Genomic DNA, 6,811 nt, shown 5'->3' with positions numbered 1-6,811 from the left:
TAAGCACATACACAACTTGCATACACTCATGCACACAGTCCTATTATGTTTAATGAGAGTTTATTTTGTTCTGGGTGCCTCCCACATACTTTACATACATTATCTCATTTAACCCTCACACAGTGTCCTTATGATGTAGTCTCTATTGTAATTTACACTTATAAAGTCACAGAGAGGTTAAATAGTTTGCCCAAGTTCATGTGGATAATAGGTGGTAGAGCCAAAATTTACAAACAGCCTGGTTGCTAAAACAGATGTTCTTCTTAACCACTAAGCCATCCAACTAAATAATGTATGCATATGCAGGCAAAATGTGTGTATATTTTTACTATATAGATATATTTCACATAATTTATTTGTGATTGCTAAAGCCAGACAATCTGTAATCAATCTAAACGCATGTTTATTCCATTGGAACTCAGGAAATTCCTTAATTTAGTGTTCCACTGTTCATTAGAATAAATGGAAACACACAAGCCTGGAACAATGTAAATTTAATGGCCAATAGACGATCAACTCCAATTCTTTTTATATACATAAACGCTAAATTAGTCATGAGGGAAAATTTCAGATGTCAAACAGTTTGATGTTCACAATGCATTGCCTTTTATACCATTTCGTGACTTTCTCTGTTATATATACACCTTTGCCAGAACTTAAATCTTACTAAATGTATTTTTAAATGTTTCATTGCAAATACAATTGTTCTTGAGTCATAATGTAAAAGATCAGCACTTGGCAGTTGGAAAATAACATTTTGATGGTAGCCGAGGCTTGGGGAAAAAAATTCTACCAGGGATCCTGTCAGCATTCAGCTGACAGAGGCTACTCCTGCTTGTTTCAGGGGAAGATTTTCAATCTGTCTGCAACTAGCTGCCAAAACTTTTGGATGAATAGGGAAGAATACAGTCAATCACCCAGATGTTTCAACTGTAGGAGGCCATGCAACCAGCTACTTCGAAACAACCACGTGTCTGGAACATGGAGACAACACATCTGGAAGAGGTGTGTGTGTGTGTGTGTGTGTGTGTGTGTGTGTGTGTATTAACTTTTTGAGGGGATATACTGATGCCATTTGAAACAATTATTAACCCTTCTTGTAACCAACTCTGAGATAAAGTATGTAGGATATAGTTTAGGGGAATGTTTAAGTATAGTTCATATTATATGTTGGTCTTATTGACAAAATGTAGATAATCCTCTCTCAGCATATATATGAGTGGATTATCTAATTCCCTATCCTATTTAGATATTGCATATTGAATGCTTCATCCTGGTAATGGTTCATTAAACAATGTATCCAATTCTAGTTTTTCTTGGCTTCCCCACATCTCCATCCCAACTCCTAACACTTTATGAAGATCATCTAGTCCTAAGTGAATACAAATGACCAGTAAAGATAAGAAAACCTGCCCCACCTCCTTAGTAATGCAGGGAATGTGCGTTAAAGTAATGATACTTGTAGAGCTTTTAAATGAGGGTGGCGAGGGGGGGGTGTGTGTAGTTGAGCAGTATGGTCATAATGCTTTTTAAAGGTTTAGCTCAAGATGTAAATCATAAGGTTCTGAGATCTTGAAAAACATGAACAAAATGGATGCTTTTGGGATATCAGAATCCTAATCCTAGATGGATAGAGGTAATGGGCAGCTTGTGAAGACAGGGGCATAGGATCAGGGTAGAAGAAAGATGTACTATTACTGAGCTGGGGCATTAAGGAGGGAGAATAGAGGAGTGTGGATTGGGCTTGGTGTACAGGCTGAAAAACACTAACTTCACCCTGCGGAGCCTGGTGATATGGCCTGTGGTGATGAGTCAACTGGCAGTGGGCCTGTATTTTGCAGCTGATGTCCTATAGATCCTTGGACACATGGTGATACAAATGACTGAGGTTCAGATATTATCAGTGTCCCCCGCTCCACCAGCAGGTGTTTGTAATGGGCTTCCAGTTTTATTGTCTTACAACTGGAGACAGGATTCCACGTACAAAAATAATGCTGTTATTTAGAAAAGTACCTTGTCAAGATTCAGAGTGATCTTCATTGTATCTGCAGGAACCCAAGCCAAAAATGAAATACCCACATGGCTCTGAGTTCAAAAGATAAAGACACTGAGACAAGAGAGGGAAGCAGGGAAGAGTCAGTGAAAAGATACAGGGCTCAGGCACCATAGATGAAGTGGCCGGTAGAAAAAAAAATCCTGGGTGGGTTAAAAACAATTGAGTGAACAAGTTTACTTGAAAGGCTGGCATTTGTTTTGAAGTTATTTGAAATTCTATAATGTAAGCTTCCCTTTGCCTTTCTCAAGATTATTGATAATGTCTGATGGGATTTTTAATGAGACCTGAGAAAGGGGCTTACTACCTTCCTATCTGAGTTGATAAAGTGTAAATGCAGAATATATATCTGAGAAGGTTAGAAGCAAGACCTTCAAGCAAGGGGTCATTATTAGGATACCCCCTCTCCCCCAAATTCCCAAGAATTTAGAGAGAATGTGGAAGGGCTTTGTATTTCCACAGGACGTTGCATGAAGTTTGAGCCAATCAGATAAGTTCTAGATACAATTTCTAGAGCAGGGAACCATGAGCTGACATCTAAGCTACTGTGTAGGTATGGAGCTCTATTCTTTTCTTGTTAAAATAATAAATTATTTTTCTCCATTAGGAAATAGATTTAGTGTAACAGCTGAGCACTGTGATAAATTGTCTGCAACTAGTGTGGACCATCTGGCTGTCATGAATAGTCTTAAATAAATCGAACCAAAAGTAAGAAATCTAAGGAGACAGTAGTTTCCATCTTAAGAGAATGTGCAAGGTTTGGAAAACATGTTCTGGTTTTCAGAGGCTTGTTCATTGCAATTGGAACATCAGTCATAGGTGATTATGACACCACACTGGTTCCAGGCAGTCAAAGCAAAAATAGGATTGTGAAAGGATTCACAGGTCTCAGAATATCAGAGAGACTCTTCAGACAACTAATTGCTACTCTGCTGCTATACATGTGTGTTCAGGGACTCCACCTTGATCCGGCATTAATGGGAAATTAGTGGTATTTGAGCCACTATCTCCTGGTGATTTCTTTTCCTAGTAGGTTTAAATCTAGAGTATCAACTTATTTATTTGTTCATTCTCAAGCAATTATTATTGAGTATTCACTATGTGTCAGGGACTATGACACAGCACTGAGGGCACACAGATAGACAAAATGTGGTCCCTAGCCTCAAAAACACACAAACTGAATGGAATTACAAGTTGTGAAGCTTGGGCAAGGTTTCAGTGGGAGCATGGTCAAGAGAGGTACTGACTCTGCCTGGGAGAGATGGAAGGACTTCAAAGAGGAGGATATTTAGATAAAAGCACACTGTGACCAGCATCAGGGACTTACGGTAGCCTCTAAGAAATACAAGAGGCTTCTTGGGCTGAAATGAAGCATAGACATATGGAAGGCCTCATTTTACTAGTGGGCATTGTATTTCTCCCCATTATTCTAACCACTGAATAACATAATAAATTTAGATGAAGACATATATCTTACTAATCATCTCTACCATCAATATGGTGTATATTATATTAGCTAATGTAAACTATAAGCTTTTATAGTAAATAGACCCCAAATTCAGTGGCTTAAGAAACAGTTTATTTATTGCTCATATAAATTCAGGGCAGATAGTCTTGGTCAGAAGGCAGTCCTTGCACAGAGATTTGAGGAACCAGGATCTTTCTGTCATACCCATAGATTTTTTGAGGGTATAGTATAGTTCAGGTGAGTTGTCATGTCCAGGTGCAAGAATGGGATGGGGAGAGAGGATGAAGCAGGTATGCTGCTCCTTAAAGCCCCCTAAAGTAATATACACTCGTTTTACTCTTACTCCTTTAGCTAGAAATTAGTCTCAGAGCTGCATCTAACTACAAAAGGGGCTGGGAAGTATAATCCAGTCTTGTTCCCAGGAATGAAGAGAGACTAGGTTTTAGAGGCCAGCAAGTATTATTTGCCACAGATATAAAATTAAGAGTGATAAAAATTCCAACAGTCTGGGCTAGTCTAAATGGGTCTAAACTTAAAGGATAAAATTTCTCAGCGTACTATGTAAAATTTTTTTCATTTAGGCTAAAAATTTAATTGCACAACTGCTGAATAGGAAAGTATTCATATGGGGAAATTGACAGTGTTTATATGGGAAAAACAAAGATTTTGCTTAACGAGTAATTCAGTATGAACTCACAGTTTGATGTGGTTCCTGAAAAACACAATAACAAACAAAAAAGAAATACAATTGTAGGCTGTATCAATACAAGTACAGGAAGGAAATAAATACTGATTCAAAAAGATTTAATTCAGAATCTTTTAATAGTGTTCTGGTGCCCTTTATACAATGCACAGGAATGAGCAGAAAGAGTCTAGCACAGCCGTGGGCAAACTATGGCCCGCGGGCTGGATCCGGCCCATTTGAAATGAATAAAACTAAAAAAAAAAAAAAGACCGTACCCTTTTATGTAATGATGTTTACTTTGAATTTATATTAGTTCACACAAAGACTCCATCCATGCTTTTGTTCCGGCCCTCCGGTCCAGTTTAAGAACCCATTGTGGCCCTCGAGTCAAAAAGTTTGCCCACCCCTGATCTAGCATGAAAAGATGACAGGATCTAGAAACTATGTTATTTAAGGAAAAGCAGCAAAGAAACCGGGTTCTGTCCCAGAGAAAAAAATAATAATAGCATAAGAAAAGGTGTGTGTGTGTGTATGTGTGTGTGTAAGTGTAACTGTAAAGTAGGACAGGGTGTGGGTTAAAGTAATCCTAAAAAGTCAAAGAAATTTAAAGTTTAAATGCTTGAAGGTTAGCCATATGGAAGAGAAAGTAGATTCATTCTCTTCTGCATCATGAAACCAAGGAAGAAATCTTTGCCTTAATATGATGAAGATTTGAATAATAATTGAAGCTCCCGAGAATGGTGAAATAGACTGCTTAGAGAACTGTTGAGATTCACATCACTGGAAGTGCTTGATCAGAAGCTGAATGACCTTGTGCTAGGCCTGAGGTAGAGAGAATGTTCTCTAAGCATGAACTAGATGATGTATAAAATATTTTCTAATTCTATGACTCACTAAATTTGGCATTATTACCATGTTATTTTGGATGACCGAAGCCAAAATGAAATTCCTATTGAGACACGTGACTAAAGGCCACCCCTGTTAACTTGGACGAGAGGCATAGACTGTGTGGCCAACATTCTGGACACTCCCACTTCCACTGGGAAAGCTCTTTTGAAATCATTTAACTAGCAGGTTTGTTGTTGTTGTTGTTGTTGTTGTTGTTGTGTGTGTGTGTGTGTGTGTGTGTGTTTTCATGAGACACCACTTTTCTTGAAACTGAACACTGACAGACAAATTAGGGTTATTTAGACTTGAGAATTTGGCAGACATTCAAAAAAAAATGAACAATGTGAATCTGTCACTTCAAGGAAACAATGATCAATATTTATTACCATTGAAAATATTTGAGCTCTTAAGCAAACATTGATAGTATAGACCCCACATGAAAACCATAGCTCCCCAACATTTAAAGAATTTTCCAATGAAGGCAGTAGTGATATTATTAACAAATGTATTTTTCAGTATTGGATAATAAAATGTGTCAATATTTGGATGATCTAGAACTCAATTAGTATTTTCCCAATGACCAATGCTTCATATCATAAAATCATGCATGGATAAGAGATCCACTCAAAGTACACAATAAATTAAGATATTTTAATGTAACAGAGTACAAAAATCTTTGATTAATCTGATTTGGGATTCCATATTAAAACTAACTTTAAAGAAATTACCACTTGTTAAGTTTTTGTGTAGTATCAAAGAAGAATATCTACAGTTATCTAAAATTGCTACTAAAATACTCCTTCCCCTTTCATGTACATATCTATCTGAGGCCAAATTTTCTTCATGTACTAGAAGAAATCCAAATCACACATTGCAATAATGAATGCAGAAGTAGATATAAGACTAGAGTATATATTGAAAAGACTTGCAAACAATGAAAAACAATGCCAATCTTCTACCTAAATTATTTTGCTTTGGAAAATATAGTTGCTTCTCAAACAAATCTATTATATATGTAACTAAATAATAAAGTTCTGCAGAGGGGTTCTCACATCACTGTGAAGTGTGGCGTCTTTGGGGACCTTGAAGTAGATAGACTGTGAAAATGACCAGTTTTCTTCACTTCTCTTTGTAGTTCATCCTATCAGAAGATGGAGTCTATTTCTTTATATCTGAACTGATTTTGTGATTTGCTTTGTCCAGTTGACTGCAGTGAAAGTGACAGGGTGCTAGTTGCAACCTTGAGCCTCAAAAAGTCTTGAGTGATTCTGCTCTTTCTGGGTAGCTTGTACCATCATATGAAAAAACCTGGGCTAGCCTGCAGGAGGTTGGGAGAACACAGCCAAAGAGCCCAGCTGTCCTACTGTGGTCATCCTAGATTAGCCAATAGCCAGCTAATTAATGAAATAGAAAACACTTTTTCTTTTTTTAAATTAAAGTTATGGGGTGACATTGGCCCAAATGAACATATAGGTTTCAGGTATGGATTTCTATGTTACAAGATCAGTATATTGCACCATGTGTCCAACACCCAAAGTCAAATTTTCTTTGGTCACCATATATTAGGATCCCCTTCTCCCTCCACCCCCTTCCCTCTGGCAGTGACCACACTGCTGTTTGTATTCCTGAGTTTCAGTTTTATATCCCACATGTGAGTGAAATCATATGGTTCTTAGTTTTGTCTGACTGACTTAATTTATTTAGCATAATGTTCTCA

The sequence above is a fragment of the Myotis nattereri genome, assembly GCF_964212035.1.
Source record: "Myotis nattereri genome assembly, chromosome: 8".
NCBI classification, from domain to species: Eukaryota; Metazoa; Chordata; class Mammalia; order Chiroptera; family Vespertilionidae; genus Myotis; species Myotis nattereri.
This window is presented reverse-complemented; position numbering follows the sequence as displayed.